At 43.4% G+C, this 25,985-nt stretch overlaps 1 long non-coding RNA gene across 1 annotated transcript in view; it reads left to right on the top strand.

Moving 5' to 3' along the window:
• The first annotated feature begins 2,793 nt into the window (after positions 1–2,793).
• LOC123791839 (uncharacterized) overlaps positions 2,794–25,985 on the top strand; it is a 337,103-nt gene continuing 313,911 nt past the window's right edge. Inside the window, exon 1 of the long non-coding RNA XR_015725953.1 lies at positions 2,794–3,259. This is a non-coding gene — a long non-coding RNA (uncharacterized LOC123791839). The remainder of the gene's footprint in view (positions 3,260–25,985) is intronic.

Raw genomic sequence — 25,985 nt, 5'->3', positions numbered from 1 at the left:
CTCCCAAACCTCAAATACTGTGTCCACCTGCTCTAGAAATAATAAATGTGTGTGTTAGAACCTATACCTAGGGAATTGTTCCTTTGATTCGAAGCTTCCTATTATCCTTTAGATACCCTTCTATGCCTAGCATAATGCTATTGAAAGTGCCAGTCTCTGAAGCGATTTGTTACTGAATTGCAGTCAGGTTAAGATCTTGTGCCGGGATAGGAGTCATTTACATCACGTAGCTCACCAGAAACATATTTTTGTCTCGGCAGCAAGCTTTTTCCAATGAAGGAAGCTTCAGTGTTTTGATTTATATGCTGGTATAAGTTCTTAATTTTTCACACACTGGTAACAAATGGATTCAGGGACCACACATTGAGTAGCGCTGCCTTACCAGATATTTGAGCCTTCAGGGGGTGAAAACAGAGCAGCTTTGAGGTAAGAGACTCTGAGTGGAAAAGCTCCCGAGAGACAACAATGGAGGTACCAAATATTAACTCTGCTTCACCAGGCCTGGCTTTTGTAAAAGCTGCCAAAACGCACGGCCTGTGATTAGCTCGGTTTCTTTTTCCTGCCTAGCCTGTCCCCCAGCAGAGGTGGCAATGAGAAGAAAAACACAAATCTATTGCTCAGAAAAGAGGACTAATTTAGTTAATCTGCAACTCCTGGATTGACTGATTGATAGAAATCTGTTTGAGGACGGAACTGTAGACTAGTAAAATGCTTCCCTCAAAGAACTTGAAGCTGAGTTTTTGTTGGGACTCTCATGAATACTTTTGGAGATTACATTAGATGAAACATCCCTGATATCACTGTTGCATTTACTGTTACTTTATGTAGATTAAATTGCTTCACTTCTTAAATTGTTCAATGTAAACAGGAATACTTGACAATAAGTAACTGAAAGGATTGCTAAGGTCTCTTCTAACTGAAAGGTTCTGTGACTTCAGAATGCTTTCACCTACACAATCATTTCAGGGATCTACTTCCAGTATTCATTCAGTTCATTCAACAAATATTAATCGAGCACCTCCTATGTGCCATATAATGTATTAGGGGTAGCCTGGTATAGACAGTGATAAATAAGAGGCATGATCCCTCATGGTGTTCGTAATGCAGCTGGGGAGATAGACATGCAATGAAATCAGTGTAAGCATAAGAATAAGCATGGAACTGAATGTGAATCTAATGAGAAAAGAGATGACAAACAATATAATGGTTGTCAGCTATACGTTTCAGTTCAACCGAGTGTAGCAGATAGTTTTTGGGTACGTCCTTTGTACCACAGACAGCATTGCTGACTGCAGAGCCGTTTGGAGTTGTACCTGAACAGCACCCACACCCCTCTCCTCAATCCCACTTGATTTTGTTGGTTGATTTGTGTAGGCTTGACTATTTCATCTGTGTTTCATCCCATGCTCTTCGTGCAACGATGAGCTAGGACTTCCTGGTATCCATTTGTCTGAGGATGTGAAGCTGCCTTTCTGGGTTTGTGAATTTGACCTGAAGAAAATCTTCACCGGATTGTGGCTTTTGAAAAATCCCCACTGAACTGCTGAATTGACACAGATTCAGCAGAGTTGAGAATTATTACTGAACATTTATCACAAAATTGTAGTCTTTGAACTACAGTGATCACAGTTGTGCTCATTCCTCTGTTCAACACAACTGCGTTCCTTCTATGCGCCGGGCACTGTTCTGGGCACAGGGTGGGGACCCAAGTGAACAAAGCAATAGGAGTCCCTGCCCACTTATGTTCCTTTCAACTTAAACATTTTCAACAACTGGGAGATCATTCCCTAACAGGGAGCCATCCCATTTTCAAACAGTCCTAAATATTTATAAGATCTCCATTACACTGATCTGAAATCTGTTTCACTATAGCTTTTATCTGCTAGTGTGAGGGTCTATCTCGGAGCCCCTCTAGATATATCTAAACCCTCTTCCACATGGGTGCCCTTCAAATACTTGAAAAATGCTCATGTTCCTTTTAAGGCTCCCCATTTTGTTGTTTGATGTGTAGACATATGCATAGATACATGAGAATGTGGATGTAACTTAACAATATAAATCAATGGCATCTTGATTTTGCTTGCTGTATTTGTTCTTTAGTTCCCCGGATCCCTGAAATACACCTATGTTAACCATCCCTCCACCCATGGTTGAAATGAAAACTTACCTTTGCTGAGTGTATTAGTTTCCAGAATACTCTCACGTGCATAGTCGTTTGGTGTTCACTACAATGTCAGTGGAAGATGTTAGCCGCATTTAGCGGACGAGGGGAGCAGAGATGCTGAGAAGCTGAGTGGCTTAACTAAGGTGTCAGAGTACTGTTACCTGAACTGGGTCTTGAGACTTCAAAATCTGTGCTTTTCATACTCCTAACATACCTCCTCTATGCCTTGCTGGCTTTGAAGTCAAAGTGATGCTAGGCTACCAAATATTCTGTCATTTGATAGTAGTTTCGGGAGGAAACTCAGTTCAGGAATATTCCTCAATTGATTATTAAGAGGACTAGAGCATGGGGCGCCTGGGTAGCGCAGTCGTTAAGTGTCTGCCTTCGGCTCAGGGCGTGATCCTGGCGTTCTGGGATCGAGCCCCACATCAGGCTCCTCTGCTATAAGCCTGCTTCTTCCTCTCCCACTCCCCTGCTTGTGTTCCCTCTCTCGCTGGCTGTCTCTATCTCTGTCAAATAAATAAAATCTTAAAAAAAAAAAAAAAAAGGACTTGAGCAGGGGCAGCTTCTGGGCATACAACCCCCCTTTACTCGTCTCTTCTGGTGGCCAACCTTTCCCCTCTCTCTCTTTTTGCTCTTCTCTTAAACGCTGACGCACAGGCTTTAATCTCCCAGACTGGAAAGGTCTGTGACTTCAGCACGAAAGCATTCTCTGACCTTGGCAGGAGCTGAGGGCAGATTCTAAGTATGTCTGAATCTGCAGAGGGGGGTGCAATGATAAGCACATTCCTCAAGCCTCCAAATTGAAATGTATTTGTTCCAGCGATAGATTTTATGCCCAAAGTTAGGAGGCGGTGAGAAAAACTCACACAAGGGAAAATATGCTACTTGGTAAACTGCAGCAAAGCTGGAGAATTAGTTAAGGACACAGATAGCAAGTGTATAATTGGATAGTGCTTTTATAATCGCACTCCAAAAAAGCTGCTAACACTGCATGGGAGTAGGAAGAACACCAGACCTCGTGAGAAGGAATGAGGCATGAACCCCTCAGAGGTGGCAAAATGAAATGAGCATGTCCTCCATTAATTTGCAAGGGTAAGAGATCTTTGCCGTCTTTTGCTAAAAGTGGCTCCAGCCGTTCACTCCTGCTGTATCTTTAACCAGCAAAGAACACGAGTTTGGGTAGTAGATAACTTACAGAGAATATGATCTGTGTTTAAAATTTGCTTTAATATTCCTGTAAACTATCACCTTAGGTCAACATAGCTCAACATACCGGTTTTTCCATTTCTCGGCGAAGAGCGCTGTAATTAAGCAGCCAATTATCAGCTGCTTTTTCTCACATGAAAGTCTCAGTCACCCTGGAAGACAGCACCAGAGTTTTGTTTTCCGTACGTCGACGAAGCTAGTTCATTACCGGTTAGAGGTCCTTCCCTCCCTTATTTTCTGCTGTGTCAACTCACGTTCACGAAAGGGCGTTTGCAAGGGTTGTTCCTTTCCCTGACAGGTAGAGCTACTGCCTACTACCCACTGAATTTCGTAGTTCAGATTTATTTATACTCTTCTTTCCACAAAAGGATTTGGGTGGCCTACAGCAAGAGATGTGCAATTCAGTTCCGTTGAACCAACATTTGTTAAGTGCTAGATTTTTTTAGTGGGAACTGGGGATACACATATGACTAAGGTCTCTGCCATTTTAAGAGCTTACAGGGGAAAATGGCTACTTTTACTAGAATGTAGTTGTCCCAGTGACGAGACTCTGCTTAGGGCACTGGGGAAGAAGTGATGGTGTGGTGAGGTGGGCAGGTTTCACTGCCTGGGGGACATCAGCGAAGGTGTGGGTTTAGATTTAAGCTTTAGATTTTATAAGTCTAATGGTGGCATGGACGTAAAGTCCATGAAAACCTTTGAAAAGCACAAGTAGCCCAACAAAACGTACATTTTCAAGGCAACAACAGGAAGGAATGATTGGTGAGCATTTCACAGAACCCTTTTATGAATCCAAATCAATATTTGTGTGTCTCTCCTCCCACAATGCGGATTCTATATTTCAGTAATATGAACATATTTACTTTTTGGCGGAGTCTAATAATACATCCAAAATCATTCCAGTATTGTTTTGCCCTTACCACTAAGCAAACCTACTAAAAAGAGTTTAGGATTTGTTTGCCCTTCTTTTTCCTAACCTGCCCCAGACTGAGGTGTTACAGACAAATATGTTGCTAGACTGTGTTCATATATCACCTGGATTTGTTGCTTATTTTTTCTCCTTCAGTGTGGCTCTATTTTTCATTTGAGATATAATTAGATTCATTTGTTTCAGTTTGCTTTCAATTCTTGGGTTTTTTTTCCTTCTCATTTTTATTGATTCAGTGTTTCTTTTTGACCAAGAGATCAATATGCTTTCAAAAGTCAAAACTACAAAAAAGTTATGCTCAGAAGCACCAGTCTTGTATCTCCTTCCTTCCCACCTGTCTTGCAGGTAACCAGTTTCATTGTTTACTGGTTTACTAGTTATTTTTGTTGATAATAATAATAAGGAAATATATGCATTTTTTTCTTATTCAAAAAAATACACGGAAGGTGGCATACTATATATGCTTTTTTTTGCATTTTGCTTTTTTTTTTTTTTGCTTGACAGTGCTTCCTGGAAATCACTTTATATCAGCTCATAGAAATCTTCCTCATGTTTCTTCTTCTTTTTTTTTTTAGTTTAAATCCAGTTAGTTAACAGTGTCATAGTAGTTTCAGGTGTACCTGCGAGTGTATTCAACACTCCTGCACAACAGCTGGTGCTCATCGCCGCAAGCGCACTCCTCACCGCACATCACCTGTTTTCCCATCCCCCAACCCACCTCCCCTCTGGTAACCATGCTTATAAACACTCTATTCTTAAGAGTCTGTTCCTTGGTGTGCCTCTCCCTTTTTTTCTATTCTTTGCTCTCTTCTTAAATTCCACGTATGAGTGAAATCATTATGGTATTTGCCTTTCTCTGATTTCACTTCGCGTAATACTCTCTAGCTCCATCCATGTCATTGCAAATGGCAAGATTTCATTCTTTTTTATGGCTGGATATATTCCATTGCGTATATATACATATATACATATGCACATCTTCTTTCTCCATTCATCGATCGATGGACACTCAGGGTGTTTCCATATTTTGGCTATTGTAAAGAATGCTGGCATAAACATTGGCGTGCATGTATCCCTTTCAATTGGTATTTTTGTATTCTTTGGGTAAATACCTAGTAGTGCAATTGCTGGGTTATAGGGTAGTTCTATTTTTTACTTTTTGAGGAACCTCATACTGTTTTTCAGAGTGGCTGTACCAGTTTGCATTCCCGCCAACAGTGTAAGAAGGCTCCCATTTCTCCACATCCTTGTCAACACCTGTTGTTTCTTGTGTTAATTTTAGCCATTCTGACAGGTGTGAGGTGATACCTCCTTGCAGTTTTGATTTGCATTTGCCTGATGATGAGTGATGTTGAGCTTCTTCTCATGTGTCTGTTAGCCATCTGGATGTCTTTGGAGAAATGTCTGTTCATATTTTGTGCCCATTTCTTGACTGGATTATTTGTTTTTTGGGTGTTGAGTTTGATAAGTTCTTTATAGATTTTAGAAACGAGCCCTTTATCTGATACGTCATTTGCAAATATCTTCTCATATGCTTGATTTATTTTATGTAGTTGGGTCTGTTTCCAGTCTATTCCTTTGATTTGTCTATTTGTGTGCCAATAATATATTATAGAAGCTCTGTAAGATTTTTTTAATAAAAGATTTTATTTATTTATTTATTCAACAGAGAGACAGCCAGCGAGAGAGGGAACACAAGCAGGGGAAGTGGGAGAAGAAGAAGCAGGCTCATAGCGGAGGAGCCTGCTGTGGGGCTCAATCCCATAACGCTGGGATCACGCCCTGAGCTGAAGGCAGACGCTTAACCGCTGTGCCACTCAGGCGCCTCCTAGCTCTGTAAGATGTTTTAACGTCTGGTTGGGCTAGTCCTCAGAACTTTTCCTTGTCACTGTTTTCTTAACCATTATTGTGTGCTTATTTTTCCATGTGAATTTTAGGATTGTTTTTTATCTGACATTTAATGTTCAGTGCTCTTTATTCCTGAAGGTGTTCTAGGACTCATTGTTAGAAGCTATCTATCTCTAGGAATCTCCCTCCTCCTGCCCCATAAATAACTGCAGTTATGAGAACCTGCTACCGATGATACACATCACAGCTTGCGGGTCTGTTGGAGCAGTAGAAGGATAGCTCTAAACCTTGGCTACACGTTAGAGTCACCCGAAAAACTTGTAAGAATTACTCATGTCAGTACCCTCCATTAAATTAGAATACCTGAGGTTTAGGTCTTGGCATTTGTATTTTTATTTGTATTTGCATTTTTTCTTAATTTTTTTGGTTTTTGTTTTAATTTTTTATTTAAATCCAATTTAGTTAACATGTACTATATCCCTACTCTCAGGGGTAGAATTTAGTGATTCATCATTTGTATATAACACCCAGTGCTCATTACACCAAGTGCCCTCCTTAATGCCCATCATCAATTACTCCATCCCTCCACCCACCTCCCCTCCAGCAACCCTCGGTTGGTTTCCTATAGTTAAGAGTCTCTTATGGCTTGCCTCCCTCTCTGATTTTATCTTATTGTAGTTTTCTTTCATTTCCCCTATGCTCATCTGTTTTGTTTCTTAAATTCCACATCAGTGAAGTCATATGGTATTTGTCTTTGTCTGACTGACTTTGCTTAACATAATACCCTCTAGTTCCATCCACATCATGGCAAGTGGCAATGTGTCATTCTTTGAGATGGATGAGTTATATTCCATTTATATATTTATATATATAGATATAGACATTTACGTATTTACATATATACATAGATGTATATATCTACATATACATATAGATACGTATATATCTACACACACACACACACACACACCCCTATATAATATATACACACATGCATCACATCTTCTTTATCCACTCATCATTTGGTGGACATTTGGGCTCTTTCCATATTTTGGCTATTGTGGACATTGCTGCTATAAACATTGGGGTGTATGTGCCCCTTCGAATCAGCATTTTTGTATCCTTTGGGTAAATACCTGGTGGTAAAATTGCTGGGTCCTATGGTAGTTCTATTTTTGACTTTTTAAAGAACCTCCATACTGTTTTCCAGAGTGGCTGTACCAGTTTGCATTCCCACCAACTGTATAAGAGGGTTCCCCTTTCTCCACATCCTTGCCAACATCTGTTGTTTCCCAACTTGTTCATTTTAGCCATTCTGACTGGTGTGAGGTGGTATCTCCTTGTGGTTTTGATTTGTATTTCCATGATGATGAATAAACTTGAGCAATTTTTCCTGTGTCTATTGGCCATTCGTATGTCCTCTTTGGAGAAATGTCTGTTCATGCCTTCTGTCCATTTCTAAACTGGATTTTTTGTTTTTTTGAGTGTTGAGTTTGATAAATTCTTTGTAGATTTTGGATACTATCCCTTTATCTGATATGTCATTTGCAAATATTTTCTCCCATTCCGTAAGTTGCCTTTTAGTTTTGTTGATTGTGTCCTTTGCTGTGCAAAAAGCTTTTTATCCTGATGAAGTCCCAATAGTTCATTATTGCTTTTGTTTCCCTTGCCTTTGGAGGTGTCTCCAGAGAAAGAAGTTGCTGTGACCGAGGTCAAAGAGGTCGCTGCCTGTGTTCTCCTCTAGGTTTTTGATGGATTCCTGTTTCACATTTAGCTCTTTCATCCATTTTGAGTTTATTTTTGTGTATGGTATAAGAAAGTGGTCCAGTTTCATTCTTCTGCATGTGGCTCTTCAATTTTCCCAACACCATTTGTTGAAAAGACTTTTTTTTTTTCCATTAGATAGTCTTTCTTGCTGTGTTGAAGATTACTTGACCATAGAATTGAGGGTCCATTTCTGAGTTCTCTATTCTGTTCCATTGATCTGTGTGTTTTTGTGCTAGTGCCATACTGTGTTGATGATTACAGCTTTGTAATACAGCTTGAAGTCCAGAATTGTGATGCCTCCAGGTTTGTATTTTGTTTTCAACATTCCTTTGACTATTTGGGGTCTTCCGTGGTTCCATACAAATTTTGGGATTGTTTGTTCCAGCTCTGTGAAAAATGCTGATGGTATTTTGGCAGGGATTGCATTGGATGTGTAGATTGCTCTGGGTAGATGTTTTAACAATATTTGTTCTTCCTATCCATGAGCATGCAACGCTTTTCCATTTCTTTGTGTCTTCCTCAATTTCTTTCATAAGTATTCAATAGTTTTCAGAGTACAGATCTTTGACCTCTTTGGTTAAGTTTATTCCTAGGTATCTTATGGTTTTTGGTACAATTGTAAATGGGATCGATTCTTTGATTTATTTTTCTGCTGCTTCACTGTTAGTGTATAGAAATGCAACTGACTTCTGTGCATTGATTTTTATATCCTGCCACTTTGCTGAATTCCTGTATCAGTTCTAGCAATTTTTTTGGTGGAGTCTTTTGGGTTTTCTATACAGATTATCATGTTGTCTGTGAAGAGTGTAAGTTTGACTATTTCTTTGCCGATTTGGATGCTTTTATTTCTTTTTCTTTTCTCTTTCTCTCTTTCTTTTCTTTTCTTTTTTTTCTCATGTGATTGCTGAGGCTAGGACTTCCAGTACTATTTGAACAACAGTGGTGAGAATGGACATCCCTGTTGTGTTCCTGACTTTAGGTGAAAAGTTCTCAGTTTTTCCTGTTGAGGATGATATTTGCTGTGGGTCTTTCACATGCAGCTTTTATGATGTTGAGGTGTGTTTCCTCTATTCCTATGTGGCGGACTGTTTTTATTAAGAAAGGATGTTGTATTTTGTCAAATGCTTTTTCTGCATCTGTTGAGAGGATCATGTCATTTTTGTCCTTTATTAATGTGGTGTGTCAGATTGATTTATGAATATGAACCACCCCTGCAGCCCAAGAATAAATCCCACTGGGTCATGGTGAATAATCCCTTTAATGTACTGTTGGATCCTATTAGCTAGTATGTTGGTGAGAATGTCTGCATCCATGTTCATTAGAGATATTGGTCTGTAATTCTCCTTTTTGATGGGATCAAGGTAATGATCCCAAAGGTTTTGGACTGTCATGTTTTCATTTTCATTTGCTTCCATGTATTTTCTTTAAAAGATTTTGAGAGAGAGAGAGAGAGAGAGAAAGAAAGATGGAATGAGTGAGAGAACACAAGCATAGGCAGCAGCAGAAGGAGAGGAGAAGCAGGCTTCCCACTGAGCAGGGAGCCTGACATAGGGCTCGATCCCAGGACCCTGAGATCATGACCAAAGCTGAAGGCACACGCTTGATGGCTGAGCCACCCAGGCGCTACTTGCTTCCATGTTTTTTTTTGAATTCTGTAGTTTCCTGATTGACTCATTCATTCTTCAGAAGGATGTTCTTTAACCTCCATATATTTGTGGTCCTTCCGAATCTCACCTTGTGGTTGACTTCAAGTTTCATAGCATTGTGTTCTGAAAATATGCATGGTGTGATCTCAGTCTTTTTAAACTGGTTGAGACCTGATTTGTGGCCCAGTATGTGATCTACTCTAGAGAATGTTCTATGTGCACTTGAGAAGAATGTGTAGTCTGATGCTTTAGATGAAATACTCTGAATATATCTGTTAAGTCCATCTGGTCTATTGTGTCATTCAAAGCACTTGTTTTCTTGTTGATCTTCTGCTTAGGTGATCTGTCCACCGCTGTGAGTGGGGTATTAAAGCCCCCTACTATTATTATATTACCATTAATGAGTTTCTTTAATTTTATTATTAATTGGTTTATATATTTGGCTGCTCCCAATTTAGGGGCATAAATGTTTATAATTGTTAGATCTTCTTGTTTTGTTTTTTTTTTAATTACAGGTGGAAGCCACTAGTTATTTATTTTTTTATTTGAGAGTGAGAGAGTGAAAGAGAGATCACGAGCAGTGGGGAGGGGTAGAGGGAGAAGCAATCTCCCCACTGAGCAGGGAGCCCAATGTGAGACTCGATCCCAGGACCCTGGGATCATGACCTGAGCCAAAGGCAGATGCTTAACTGACTGAGCCATCTAGTCACCAACGTCTTCTTGTTGGATAGACCCCTTTATTATGATATAGTGTCCTTCTTAATCTCTTATTACAGTCTTTGGTTTAAAATCTAGTTTGTCTGATATAAGGATGAGGATATACTCCAGCTTTCTTTTGATGTCCATTAGCATGATAAATGGTTCTCCACTCCCTCACTTGCAATCTGGAGGTGTCTTTGTGTCTAAAATGATCCTCTTGTAAGCAGCATATTGATGGGTCTTGTTTTCTTTCTTTCTTTTTTTTTAATCCATTCTGATACCCTAGTTTTTTGATTAGAGCATTTAGTCCATTTACATGCAGAGTAGTTACTGAAAGATATGAATTTAGTGCCATTGTATTGCCTGTAAAGTTGCTGTTCCTGTAGATTGTCTCTGTTCCTTTCTGGTCTTTGTAACTTTGGGGCGCTCTCTCTACTCAAAGGATCCTCTTTAACATTTCTTGCAGGGCTGGTTTAGTGTTCACAAATTCATTTAGTTTTTGTTTGTCCTGGAAACTCTTTTTCTCTCCTTCTATTCTGAATGGCAGCCTTGATGGATAAAGTATTCTTGGCTGCATATTTTTTCCATTTAACACATAGAATATATCATGCCAGTCCTTTCTGGTCTGCCAGGTCTCAGTGGACAGGTCTGCTGCCAGCCTTATGTGCCTGCCCTTGTAGTCTAAGGACCTTTAGTCTCAAGCTGCTTTCAGGAGTTTCTGTTTCTTTTTGTAATTTGCAACCTTCAGTATAATATGTCAAGGTGTTGACCTATTTTTGTTGATCCTGAGGGGGGTTCTCTGTGCCTCCTGGAATTGAATGCCTGTTTCTTTCCTCAGGGAAGTTTTCAGACATAATTTGTTTAAATAAACCTGCCCCTTTTCCTGCTCCTAATCTCTGGGACTCCTATAATATGGACATTATTTCACTTTATGGAATCGCTGAGTTCCTTAAGTCTACCTTCATGTTCTAATGGTTTTCTTTCCCCTCTTCTTTTCTTCCTTATTTTCCATCATTTTATCTCCTATATCACTTACCCCTCATCTGCTTCATTCATCCTCATTCTTATGGCCTCCACTTGGGACTGCATCATTTGGATGCAGCTTTTGGTTACAGCTTTTTTAATTTTGGCCTGACTATATTTTAGTTCTTTTAACTCTGCAGTAAGGGATTCTCTAGTGTCTTCCATGTTTTTTTCTTGCCCAGCTAGTATCTTTATAATCATTGTTTTAAATTCTAATTCAGACATCTTACTTATATCATATTGATTAAATCCCTGGCAGTGAGTACTACCCTCTGTTCATTCTTTTGGGGTGAATTTCTCCATCTCATCATTTTTTCTCGAAAAGGAAAAAAGAGAAGAGAAAACAATAACAAAACCACCACCAGAAAAAGAAAGAAACTAAATTCTGGGTGTGTTTTGGTCTGCTTTTTTAAAAGAAACTAGATCCCCAAATAAGAAAGAAAGGCAAAAAAAAAAAAAAAAGTATATATAAAATAAAATGAAAGGAAACAAAAAATAAAAAAATATAAAGTATAAAAATTAAAATTAAAAAATAAAATAAGAAAATGGAAAAATACTTAAAAGACTAAAGAATAAAAATATAGAGAATACTATATCCTGTTTTCCCCAAGAGCTGAAGCTTTGCACCCCTTAATGATCAGTGAACTTGGTGAGAGTGAGTTGTTTGTGGTGGTCTTGGGGAGGGGCCTGTTCAGTGGTTTTTAGCTAGACTTGCCGTAGTGGAAATGTGCCTCCAGGGCACAGGGAGGCAGGGCTTGGTGTATGTGGCTCCAGAATCCACTAGGTGGCGCTGCTTTGCTCCCTGAAGGCTTTAAGCACAAATGGGTGGGATGAATATGGCTACACCCTGCTCCTTATCCCCAGAGCTGATAATTCCTGCCCCTACTCTTCAGTGATCCCGCACAGAAAAGCAATCAATCACTCCTGTCTTCCTGGTTTCTGTCAGAACTCTGTGTTCACCCTGCCTGTGACTGAGGGTTTTTATCTCAGGCACAAGACTGAGTTATAAAACTCCAAATTTTAGGGACCCTTGGGGCGTGGACCGGCACTGTTCCTCCCTGGGTGGGGAGGCGGAGGGTCTCGCCATGCTCTGCCTTTTGCTGGACCTGTCCCAGGAAAGTGGTTGCATGAATGCACGGTGGTTCACAGTTAATGACAACACAGAGCAGACAGCCAGTACCTCGACTCACTGTTCTCAGCCAGCTTCCCTGCTCCTATGCCTGGGAACTCTGCCTCACTCAGGTGCCACCCATCCTTCTGGCGACCCCGGGGATCCTGAGACCACCCTGTCACACCTGGGATTCTGTCCTGCTTCACCACCTGAGCACCTTTAAGCCAGGGACATGCCCCACTGTAACAGACTTCTAAAAGTTCCAATTTTTTGCTCTGCTACTTATAATACTTTGCGGTATCCTCCTTAAGCTGGCTCCCTCCCCACCACGGTATTCTCAGCTATGTCACGCCAGGTTCAAGTCACCGCACCTCCTCCTTTCCAAACAGTGGTTGCTTTTCTACTTGTAGACTCCAGCATTCGTTTTCTCCGATCTCCGATTGATTTCTCAGGTGTTCAGAGTGGTTTTGATAACTATCTACTTGCATTCGAGGAACAAGATAAACTTGGGGTCCCCCTACTCCTCTGCTTTCTTAGTTCCTCCCTTGGCATTTGTATTTTTATAAAGCGTTCCAAGTGATTCTGATGTGCAGCTGGGGTTGAAATCCATGGCTTCAGAAATACAGCTAGGGATACCTGTGTTTAACATTATGGGGTCTACGGGGGAACAGAAAATTTCAGCTAATGGTCTGTGATACAGGCAGACAGCCAGATTAGTCCCATGGGAGAGTGGAGGTGACCGAAAGCTGATGCAAAGTGACAGAGTGGTGATATTTGGGAGGGAAAACGGTAAGACCATAACTGCCAAGATGGCCCACAGATTCTCAGAGCAGATAAAGAGCATAAACTTCATCCTTGGTATCCACGTCAAATAGTGGGCTCTGTGGTTATACTTCTTGAAATCACTCAGGTAGAGATGTTCTTCTTAAACTTTATCCCCAGGAGTGTTAAAAAGTGGGTTTGAGTGCATGTGGGGAGAGGGCAAAGGTATTCCCAAACTTGAGGGAGTTCACATGAAGTTATACTAACCAGAATCTACTCTCACAATACAAGACACACTGTCTTTATTTCTGAGGGGTGTGGATTTGGTGAGAATACACGCCTCATGGTTCTCAGGTTATCCTGTGTCTTCATCGGTTCGGCTCGCTCTAACAAAAGTTCCACAGACTGGGTGGCTTAAGTAACAAACATTGATATGTCACAGTGCTGGAGGCCGGGAAGTCCAAGGTCAGGGTGCTGGCGAGGGCTCGCATCCTGGTTCCTAGTTCTTTGGTGTCTTCACATGGCAGGAGGCTCTGTGGTGCCTCCTTTATGAGGCCACTAATCCCATTCATGATGCCTCCGCCCTCATGCCCTCGTCGCCTCTTAAAGTCCTCACTTCCTAACACCATCACAACGGCGGTTAGGATTCAACACGTGAAAGTTTCAGGGGACGGAGACGAGCATTCGGTGTGTAACATCATCACTGGGAAGCACTCGGTATCTGACCATCTCGCAATGACAGTCTTTCCAATCTTCATGCCACATGCTCATGTTTTATCGGTTATTCTTTCTCGAAGAGTCGTCCTTCTTCTTCCTACCATTTCACCAACTGTAGCTGAGATGTATTCAAAGAGAAATAGATAAAAGGAATGACAGTGTTTTGAGGTTTTTTAAAAATTGGGGACCGTTTCTAGGAACACACTTCTCCCTGTACCTCATTCATAGGATTATGTCGGTCCCGTTGTCCAGAGGCTGATTACAAAACCAGTCTGGTAACTGCAGCTCCCCTTCAGCAAATCTGGGTGAGCGTGTGACTGGGCTGCCCCCCCACACTTTAATCAGGGGGTTACCATCAGAAATAGCATGTTGCTTTTCATGCTTTTTCATTTTATCCAGTCTTTGGCATGGTGTGTCACCTAATTAACACCAAAAAAAATGTAATTTTGTGTGACTTTCCCTCTCTTCATGGCTCATTATTCTTCCTCCAGTGTAGGAAATTGCTGCCCACATCATTTCTTATTCTCCCTCTTTCTTCTAGAGAATGCCCAATTTGAAAGACATTTTCTTTAGTTGACTGCTATAAAAGCCCTCTGGTGACCTTTCTGCTTGCCAACAAAAGAACCGTTTCCTGACCAGCATTAGCAATCAGCTCCTTTACAATCAATTTGGTTTAAGGTCAGTGCTGGCTTATAACTACTTCTGTGAGTGTAGCTTTAAGGGAAAATGGAAATAATGTATAAGATGGCACGTGAAAAACATCCTAGAGAAAACAGTTCATTTTCTGGTGTTTTTAAAGCAATAGTCAATGATGTGATGTGGTTTCTAAGGAACGTTCATGCCACCTTGGAAGCCGTTGGCTACATTCCACGACCAAAACTTCCTCCGTATTCTGTGCTACCTTGTTGAGTTCATTTCTCATGTGTAGTTTCATGAGAGATGGTAACGAATTAGAGGCAGGTGTTCAAGACGTTAAGGCACCTGGAAAAAAGTGTCTTGTGGAGAGTATTGCAAAAGTTCAGCTGGATAGAAGATAAGGGTGGGCATGATGACCATTGTCCTGTTTTTGAAAGGCAGGCTCATTCTGCTTGGCTTCAAAGCTTGCTAAGTACCAATGAGTATCCACACAAACAAGATAAGCGATGGCAGGGACACCATAAGCTGGTGAGTAGCTCATCGCAAAGTATTAAGCGAGAGGTCAGATGATCATTTGCAGGACTGTTGTAAACAGCTTTCCTCTGCTGGGTGGTTTTCCACGATTCTCACGTGAACATATTGTATTTTTCATGTTGCTAAAGAGAACGTTTTCTTTTTCTTTTCTTTTCTTTTTTTTTTTTTAAGATTTTATTTGTTTGAGATAGAGCTAGCACGAGCCAGGGAGGGGGCAGAGGGAGAGGGAGAAGCAGACTCTCCGCCGGGCAGGGAGCCCCACATGGGCCCCGATCCCAGGACCCTGAGATCATGACCCAAGCAGGAGGCAGACGCTTAACCAATTGAGGCACCCAGGTGCCCTTGAAGAGAACTTTTTCAATTTAAAATGGCTTAAATAAAATGGTTTACTTTAAAGAATACTCAAGTCTTTTCTATAATTTTAGGTTGCACGTAAATTCTTTGTTTACCTGAGGAAATATGATTTCACTCATATGTGGAACTTCAGAAACGAAACAGATGAACCTAGGGGAAGGGAAGGAAAAATAAGAGGAAAACAGAGAGGGAGGCAAACCATGAGAGATGAAGTACAGGAAGCAAACTGAGGGCTGCCGGAGGGAAGGTGGGTGGGGGGATGGGGTAAATGGGTGATGGGCATTAAGGTCTCCTTAATGTGATGGAATGAACACTGGGTGCTGTAGGCAACTGACAAATCACTGAATTCTACCTCTGAAACTAATGATATAGTATATGTTAATTACACTGAATTTAAATAAAAAATTTAAAAAATGGTTTAAAGAAGACTCAAGTCCGTTCTAAAAGTTTAGGTTGCACATAAGTTCTTTGTTTACGAGGAACAATTATTCCATATAAGATGTTAATTCTATGTGGGTTATTGTTTATACATTTTTAGAAACAAAATGCGGCTCTAAATGTGAACGCTGTAGACACACATGGCTGATTTCTAGCAAGCACTGTAGATGGGGCACTTTCTCCGGCCTTCTTCGTTCAGCCTCAGGGAATGGGTGTTATCTGAGATTCCGTAGTGAACCAGAGGTCGGTTGCTCACTGTGAACCATGGTAGGTCAAACTGATAAACTTCAAGAGACTGGGCTTTTCTTTTAACAAGACACTTTCCCAAAGCCTTGACATCGGGAGCAAAGCCAGTATCTGTTGTCTATGTGTTTTGAAAATACCATCTTGATACTGTTAACAAGAAGCCAACTGTTCAAGGTGTTAAATCAGGCCTAGAAGGATTTCCTAAAATAGTACATTGCTCTCTTTGCTTTGTGAGGAGACAAAGAGGGGCTTCCCACCTGCCTTTCCTGACAACTAGGAAGTCCGCCCATAGTCTCATCAGCTTTTTGGCGTCTTGAGAACTTCCTTATTTATAGCTTCTCGCGGATAACTGTGCACACGTACTGTTCATCGTTAACAAATCCAAACATCGTAAGGACAACGTTTACTACTGTCTGCTTAACAGAGAGGGCTTGGCTTGGCTGCTTGCAGCATGTTACCCTCTTGCCTTTCACTTTTTTGCAACAAACAAGAGGGCAACTGACATGTATTTTTTTTTTTTAAGATTTTGTTTTATTTATTTGACAGAGCCAGCCAGCGAGAGAGGGAACACAATCAGGGGGAGTGGGAGAGGAAGAAGCAGCCTCCTAGCACAGGAGCCTGACGTGGGGCTCGATCCCAGAACGCTGGGATCACGCCCTGAGCTGAAGGCAGACGCTTAACGACTGTGCCACCCAGGCGCCCCCTGACATGTATTTTTTTAAACAAATTTTTGAAAGCATGAGATGTCGCAGTGAAATGCCATAAGTTAGCAAGCTGCATAGCATCAGAAAGTCTCCACTCTAGCAAGAACAATTCAGTATATGCAAGGCACTTGGTCCTCCTGTGATTGTTTTGATTTCAGAATAAAATTAGAAGCATTCCACACTTTGGTGTGTCAGGTGGTGTGGTAGGTGTTTCGCGTATTCTTCCTTGCTTAACACTCTCAGTGACACCATGAGGTATGTGTTATTACCCTCGCTTTGCAGATGAGAAGCCAGAGGCTTGCCCAACATCACACGGCTGGTAAAGGGTGGAGCTGGTCCTTTTAACTCCAAAGCTGGGGCTTTCGCTATGGTCAAAGGATTGCTTAAGTTAGGCCATGTGGTGGATATGCATCTAAGTGTTACCCACCATCTCTTTTCCACTAGTTTCTTCGTCCCTCATCTGTCCACATGATTATGGTAGGAGTTGCCACATTTCCACATGATCCTGACTCCCTGCCACGTTTGCTTGGTCTGGGACGCTTTATCCAAGTGGGCCAATCAGTCCTTTCCTTGAGATTTTGGTTTTGGAAATTAGGGCGAGAGATGGGCTTCTTGTTGGGTATATGAGACGGAACATATAAATCCTGGTCACATGCCGCCATGTGTCTAGAGGAGCAGAGGAGGCCGGCGTGTGGTAGCAGGAAGAGGAGAGGGGACACAGCGGGAACGCAGGCGGAGTGATCAGGAGAGACCTCCGGGTTCCCTACAGGGCTCCAGGCTGTTGCTCTGCTCTGGGGGCTGTTCCCAGCTTTGATGTTTGTGAGACTCCATGGGTCTTTATGATGAATTCCTCTTTTCACTTAAGCTGGTTCAAATTGGGCTCTTTTTTTTCTTTTTTTTTTTTTTTTTTGAGATTTTATTTATTTATTTGACAGAGAGAGAGTGCAGGCAGGGAGAGGGAGAAGCAGGCTCCCCACCAAGCAGAGCCTGACGTGGGGCTTGATCCCAGGACCCCGGGATCATGACCTGAGCTGACAGCAGACACTTAACCGACTGAGCCACGCAGCGCCCCGGGTTCCTTTACTGTAGCAAAGAGCCCTATTAAATAACACAGGATTTATTTATGTATTTTTAAAGATTTAATTAATTTTAGAGAACACAAGTTGGAGATGGAGAAGGAGAGAGAGACTCTTAAGAGAGAATCTCAAGAATTTCTGTGCTGGATACTGGATCTCACCACCCTGAGGTCATGACCGGAGTTGAAATTAAGAGTCAGTCGCTTAACCGACTGAGCCACCCAGGTGGCCTAACACAGGATGTGTTGAAAAGACCCTGGGGCAATTCACAAAAGTGGCGCAAGAAGTGTGGGAAAGGCAGGGAGCAGGTGGCCCTGTGGCCTTGGCCTTGGGAGCTTCTGGCTCTTGCTCAGTGACTTGATCTGCCTCCTTCCACTTCCATGTGTTCGCGCTGCACCTTCATGCCCCCAGGGAGAGACTGTCACGGGCCCCTGCTAGGTCACTCTCTGTCCCTGTTCTGTAAGAAAGGGAGGGAGAGTGCTAGCTGACAAAAGCAGAAGCCACTCTATCTGGACTTGGTTTGTTCCCTTAGAGCCATTCTTCGTTTTAACATGTTGATTGCTTGGTTGGCTAAGGAAGGAGAGGAGTTTCTGTTTCTGAGTTTTGATTAGTCTCTTACCAAGGAAGGTAGAGACGTAGAGCAGAGGAGCCTGGAAACCATTCTTTTCCCATCTTGACACCATTCTGTCCCTTCATCCTGGACAGATCTACATTCGTGTTCTGACTTTGCCCCTTAGTGCAGCATGACCTTGAGCAAGACATGTCATTATTCTGTAAAATGGAGATAGTAACAGCACCTACCTTATAAAGTTGTTGTAAATATTAAATGAGGTCGTGTTTGCAAAATGCTTGGTCTAGAGCCTGGCCCCTAGAAAGTGCTTCACAGATGGTAGTGATTATCATTATTTGCTTGCCGATATTTCAGTTCTACCCTCTGAATCCTGAGCTGTCTTGAATGCTGACCACTGAAGCCTGAAGGCTCCAACCTGAGCACCCCTCATTGAAATCTCCTATATTCCTCACCATTTTAAGACTAAAGTCCAGACTCTCAAAAGCCTCTTCCTTAAAATCTTTTAATAATGTAATATATGTATAGAAATACGCAAATTACTTGAATTTTTACCTATGTATATATTCATGTAATCACTGTTAGGACAAAAATCTAGGACATTCACAGCATTCCAGAAGTTTCCTGTCTGTTCCCTCCCAATCAATATCCACCCTCTCCCCCAGAGGTAACCCCTGTTCTGACCTCTTTCACCACATATTTGTGTTCCCCGTTCTTGAACTTCATATAAATGGAATCACACAGAACACGTGTTGGTATCTAGCCTCATCACTCAACATTATATCTATATTGTTGAATATAAAAGTGGTTTATTTTTATTGCTGTGTAATAATATATGAATATACCATAGTGTATGCTTTGTACTGTTGACATACATTTGGATTGGGTCCAGGTTTTGTTCATTATGCACATATGTCTTCTGGAGGACAAATGCACACACTGTTCGTGGGTATAATACTTTGCAGTAGAATCGTTAGATCATGAAGTAACCATACATTCAGCTTAAACAGTTTCAGTTCAACAGTTTCTCTGAGCCTCATTTGAACCCTGAACTTTAAGCCTTTGCCTTGGCAAGCCTCAGAACCCTCAGTTTCCCCATTACTTCTGAGCCCAGAAGTTGGGGAAAGGATGAAGGGAAGTAACTAGGTGCTAAATGGAGCCTTGTTGGAAGGTCTGTGGGGAACTTGCAAGGATTTCAGGACCTCCAATCTGCCCTGACAACAGTCAAGGGTCAGGCAGGATAAAGCAGGTGGTCCCCACACTGTGTGAGAAAGCTAAGACCCAGAGAAGTGACGTATCCTCTCCAGGACAGTCCAGAAAGAACTCCAATGGCTTAACTCCAACCTTAGTGTGGGAATTGATCAATCAGTGAAACTTAGTACGATTCTCCATGCACACAGAGGGAAGTACCTGGTTCCCACAGTGAATCCTGAGAGCTTCTCCCTAAGATTGGGAAGTTGGGGTCCCGTGGACCTAGCCGGTCCTTGCTTTGGAAGCTCCAACAGATGTTTATTACTGTCACCTACCCCATGGGCTTCTTATCAATACTTTTTCAAAAACAATGCTCTGATTCTGATAGTGACATCTCGGACAAATTTGAGAAGGGACATTTGTTCAGATACTTTGGTTTTCATAGTTATTGTAATTTCTTTTTTGAAAAGATATTTTAGCTCTCTTCACTGTACATATTTATTTTCCCAACTGTTCTCATTTGCCAAACAGAAGCTTTACAAAGTATCTCAGAATTTGTAATGGCTAACACTTTAAAAAACGAATTTGGTTTTATAAGTCAAGCTGATACAACACAATTTCTCAGATAAATTAATTCCCCAGTTTTGCTGTTGCCTCGATAATTTGTGCCCTAAGTTATTTAGCTATTTACATCAATTTCCCTCAGGCCATTACCAAAATAGCGGAGGGTATCTAGTTCATTTCTCGTCTCTTAGGAAAAGGCGCATGTGCCTTTTTTTCCCAGACAAATGGACATCAAAGCAAACTTAAAATATTGTTCTGTAACTCATACAGAATCAGAAACTTTACATTTCTCTTGCTATCTCATTTTTAAAAATGTATTTTCAGTATTGTTCCAGAGTGTTCTGTTCACACGTATTATAGTCAGAATGCCTGGGTTTGACTCTTGTATTGGCCATCTGCTAGCTCCATAGCTTGGTAAGTCTCCAAACACAGCTGTCCCCATCTGTGAAAGTCAGGAGGGCCTGCTCGGCGCAAGGCACTGTTGTGTTGAGGTCACAAGTGATGAGCTTGGTCAGGGTATATGGCCCATGTTCATTAAATGGCAGTAATTGTTATTTTGGTATTCACCAAGTATATGTGTATCATATTGAGCTGTTGTAGAAAATTGTGTGATTTATGTATGACCACTCAGGCTCATTCAGAGTTTATTCAATACTGACAAATACCAGGGACCTGCTCTGCGTTGTGAGCCATTTTAGGCAAGTAACAGAAACCTCCTCTGGTTGATTGAATTAGAAAGGACGTTGGTGAGGATAACTTGGGAATATCTCCAGAAGGGCCAGCGGGCTCCGGGACCCCCTTATCCAGGCTGCAGAGCTCGTCCTGCGGAGACCTGGTGCCCTTGCTCTCAGGTGTGGCTGTCATGGCTGGGGCTGCGGGGCCCAGCTGGCCGCTCCAGCTGCAGGCGTCACCGCCCCGTGGGGCTGCATGGAGCGGCAGCCACTGCTACCGTGTGCTGACTGGATGTCGCAGTCCCTGTCCCCGCTTCGCTAGCTGTGCAGGTGCCTCCCGTCAGCAGAGCCCGGGTCACGAGTCCTTGCCCAACCCCCCGCAAGGCTGGGAAAGTGAGCAGCGGACGTTTTCACTCTGTAGTGGCAAGTGGGTTCACCTCTTCTGTGAGTTTGCTAGAACCGTCCTGATAAAAACCCTGCCCTGGGTCCCCCCCCCCCCACCCTCCGGACACTGACTGTCCACGCTCCTGGAGCCCGGAGGTCCGAGATCGAGGGCTTCCCGCAGAAGGTGTGAGGGCAGCGTGTGTTCCAGCCCTGCCCGGCTTCTGGTGGGTCCTGGGCTGGAGACAGCGCGCTCCAGACCTCCCCCGGCCTTCTCCCTGTGTGTGTTTGAGTCACAGTCCCCCTTTTTATATGGACGCCAGTCACATTGGAGGGGGCCTGATCTACTCCGGTATGGCCTCATCTTGACTAAATACATCTGCAACAACCTCTTTCCAAATAAGATCACATTCCGAGGTACTAGGGGTTAAGACTTCAACGTTAGGGGAGACACAGCTCAATCCATAGTACTTCTTAAGGTAAGAGACTCCTTCAATACAGAAAGGGCAGCTAAAAAAGAATGAATAACACCTGCTATAAATTCAGAAACTAGTATTTCCAAACCGTGACACTGTAATAACTTACTATTGATAAGAGTCACGATCTTACATAGGCTGAAGATTGTTTTCTATGAATATTAACCAGAACGATTGAAGAAACTAAAGCCATGACACTTTTAGGGCTGGAAAAATCCTTAGAGATTGATCTGATACTTGCTTTCTTCTAGTGATAAAAACAGAGGGCCAGGGGCGCATGGGTGGCTCAGTCGTTAAGCGTCTGCCTTCGGCTCAGGGCGTGATCCCGGAGTCCTGGGATCAAGCCCGCCATCGGGCTCCTCCGCTGGGAGCCTGCTTCTTCCTCTCCCACTCCCCCTGCCTGTGTTCCCTCTCTCGCTGGCCGTCTCTCTGTCAAATAAATAAAATCTTTAAAAACAAAACAAAACAAAAAGCAGAGGGCCAGAGAAGTTAGGTGGCTTGTCCAAGGTCACACAGCAATGCTGGAGATAGACCCCAGAGACTCCTAGTCCAGGGTTCTTCTTTCTACAACACATGGTGCCTGTTGTATGTTCCTTTAACGATCAGGTTTCTTTCAGGTCCAAACACCAGCTTCACATTTATGCAAATCTCAGACTCTGCTTCTGATTCTGTAAGATGATTGTCCCCAGAACATCCCAATGCCCAGCTGCTGCTGCCTTACCCAGTTTCAGGCAGACGAACCCTTCCTGCCTTGGGCTGCAGGCCAGTGATGGTGGTGGGTGCAGTTTGGTTTAGGGTTGCTGAGTGCTCTGGAGACTTAGCCCAAGGTCCTGGTCCAGGTTGTGGGGCAATGGTGGAGTCTACACAGCCAGGTGCCAGAAGCAATTGCTAGCTTTTTTGAGAAAGGAGAGAGGACCTGGAAGGATAGCAGCTGGCCTTCTCTGATGGGGAAGGATAGAAAGAGAGAGTTTCAAAAGGAACATTTGGAAACAAAAATCTTCATGCTCTGCTCCCTTGAAAGGACCAGGCTCCAGGAATTGAGCTAAGATCTTTGTCACTTGAAAAGTGAGAGCTCTGGGCTCTCATGAGGAGGGGTCACCTTCCTGAGATCCTGGTAGAGCTTAGGTTCCCAGTGGCTATGCAGGGAGCCTTCAGGGTGATGTGTACAACGTTGCTTTTTAAAATGCTGAGATTGTCTGTTTAGCCCCTGTGTTCTCATTCAAAAGTTGTTGATGGCTTCTGAAGATTTTCATCTCCAACAGGATATTAATTATAAAAATAAAACTCCAGATCTTTCTTTCCTTCTTGTCACTTTCCAGTCCTCTCTGCTTCCGTTCCAACATATTTTTTTTTTAAAGATTTTGTTTATTTCTTTGACAGGGAGAGAGACAGCGAGCATACAAGCAGGCAGAGGGGCAGAGGGAGAGGGAGAAGGAGACTCCCCGCTGAGCAAGGAGCCCAATGCAGGGCTCAATCCCAGGACCCTGAGATCATGACCTGAGCTGAAGGCAGACACTTAATCAACTGAGCCACTCAGGCGCTCCTTTTCCAACATATTTTTATTCAAAGAACGAGCTCAGATGTGAGATTTCGCTCTTCTACACGCTTTTCTAGGCACATCGGAGAAAACGATGTGCATGCTTTCCACCTGCTCTTTCCCATTCAGCAGATTTCCGCCTTAGTGATTACAAACGCCAGCAAGTCTCCCACATCCCTTCCTTCCCCGAATCGTCTTCTCCCTTTGAGTGGAGGAGTCCCTCCCAGGGAGCTGTCTCAGCTTCTCTTCTGTAGCAATGGCTAATCCAAGTTTGTGGATTTCTGTACTTTCCTTTCTTCCCATGCTTACTTGTGCCTCCAGGAGAGACTGGGCTAGCCCCAGGCGAGGAGAATCCATTAGTTGTTGAAGATGGAGGTCACCTATAGAGCAAGAAGAGAGTTAGGTATTTTGGCTGGTGTTAGATTTCTGATTGGCCTTTCTCCATCCCCTCTTAGTCCCATGACCTTGGAGAATTAGGTGTGCGCTGCCGGGGCCTCTCTGCAGCTGGCATTCAGTGACTGCTTGTTCCATTGACTTGGGTCTTATTGGTTAGTCATGGCAATGAGCCCCAGGCGAACTGGCTGAATGTCAAGCGAACCAGAGGCAATGCAGGTCGAGGAAACCCCCTTCCTGGACAATGCAACCGTTTAACGGTTGGTCTGTTACCGTATATATTAGTTTGCTAGGGCTGCCATAGCAGCATATCACAGACTGGTGCTTTTAACAATAGAAATTTATTTTCTCATAGTTCTGGGGGCTGGCAGTCCAAGGTCAAGGTGGCGTCAGGTTCGGGTTCTCCCAAGGCCTCTCTCTTAGGGTTGCAGAGGGTACCTTCTTGCTGTCTCCTCAGGCGGTCTGTTCTCTGTGCATCTGTGTGTTCCTGGTGTCTCTCTGTGTGTCCAAACTTCCTTTCCCTAAAAGGATTAATCAGCCTGGATTAGGACCCACTCATAGGACTTGCTCAGCCTTAATGATCTCTTTAAAGGCTCTGCCTCCAAATGCAGCCACGTCCTGAGTGCTAAGTTAGGTCTTCAACAAACGGGGTCTGGAGGACATCATTCAGCCTGTTGTGCCTTGTATCTCCAACTGGAAAGGATCCTGAGTCAAGGAGTCAGAGACTCAGGACTGGAATGGGCTTCAGGTACCCGGTCCTTCCGCTCACCTTACACATGAGGAACCGGAATTCAAGAAGCACAACTGGAAATTCTGGATTAGAAAACAGTCGAGGATCCTGACCTCCTTCCCACACAACCCAACCTCTTTTGGCTCCAGTGTGGGCTGAGGTTACAGGCCCTACCTGTTGCTGTGAGGACAAAGGACAGTCCGTCAGAAACCTCCTCAGAGCAACGCTGTGTCAGGAGGGCAACGGTGTCCAACTCCTTTCTTCTTACAGACGTGCCTCTGGGTTCCCGTGAAGCCTCCCACAGTCCCCAGCCTTCTCTCCCTGCTGATGTGCTACCCATCCACCCCCACCCCCAAACAGCCGGCCAACCAGCCCACCCTCCTTTTAGAGTCCTTCCAGGGAAAACAGGCCAAGTCGTCTTTAGCCAGCAACCCCTCCCCTACCCACCGCAACATCGCTCTTTTTCATTTTCCAGCTCCTCCCGCTCTCTTCCCGGCTCCTTCCTGTCCAGCCCCCCTTCCCTGAGAAGTCCCTTCCAGGCCTGCTCTCCGGGCACTCCCTGGGCATCTCTCCTGCTACTCCCCCCTCCCCCACCCGCTGCCTGTCCCACCTTGAAATACCTGCTCTTCAGTGGTTCCCCATCGCTGCTCCCTCCGCTGGGTTCCCACCGCCTCCTGGGGAGGTAGCATTTTCCACCGTGCCCTGTAATCTCAGCTGACACGTTGGTCTCCCCAAAATGCAGCCAAAATGCAGGGGCAGCATCTCCTTTTCCTTTGTAGCCTCCGAGTCAGGTACAGTGTCTGCAGTAGAGTAGCCCGTTCAATCAGTGCTTCTGCCGTGAGCGACGTCCCTGATTTCCTGGCCTCTGCTCAGCGATCTAGCTTGACTCGGGCTGCTGATCGGCTTGCTGCTGGCAGTCCACGGAGGTGAGGCCATCGATTATTTGCCTCACCTGCTGGGAGGCAAGTGCGCCCCATCTTCCTTCCCTCATTCAGGCATCACTTCAAGCATCTTTTAAGCGCTTACTGTGTGCCAGGCATTGGGTGACGGACAAAACAGGCTTCGTGTTCTCAGGAAGTTCAGGGTGGGACACCGCAGAGCTGGACAGTTTCCCTTTTCTGTTTGACATCATCGATTTGGCAGAATAAAGATCTGAAGTCACAGAGCTGGGCACGTACCAGGCTTCTAAAGGTTTGTTGGTAAGTTATCTTGACCTGAGGACTTCTGGCTTGGATGAACACTATGGTATCATGGTGCAACCTGTCAGCCAAGAAGTAGAGGCTGACCAACCTGATCCTTTGTGGGTCCTCTGAAAGCTGCTGGAAATCCATTTCGGCTGTCTGCGCTCCCCAGGCCAGTCAGCTCCCACATCCTCCATTGTTCTCTATTTTAGGGGGAAAAAAAAAGACTTTAAGTCTTTTTGTGACAGTCCTGCAATTATTGTTCACATTCTCAAATTAATACTCCAGGCGTTAAAAATATAATTTGCATTGTGATTTGGGGAGTGATAAATCTTGTGCCAAGAATTTTTTTTTTTTTTGGATGAGAGATTGCTAGAATTATGAAATTCTCGATGCGTGTGACAGGAAACGGGTTGGGCTCTGAGGAGAGG

Source organism: Ursus americanus, chromosome 10 (genome assembly GCF_024610735.1).
Source record: "Ursus americanus isolate L20-20 chromosome 10, mUrsAme1.1.p, whole genome shotgun sequence".
Taxonomy (NCBI): Eukaryota; Metazoa; Chordata; class Mammalia; order Carnivora; family Ursidae; genus Ursus; species Ursus americanus.
The sequence above is the reverse complement of the archived record's forward strand: the minus strand, read 5'-3'. Positions and strand labels throughout refer to the sequence as shown.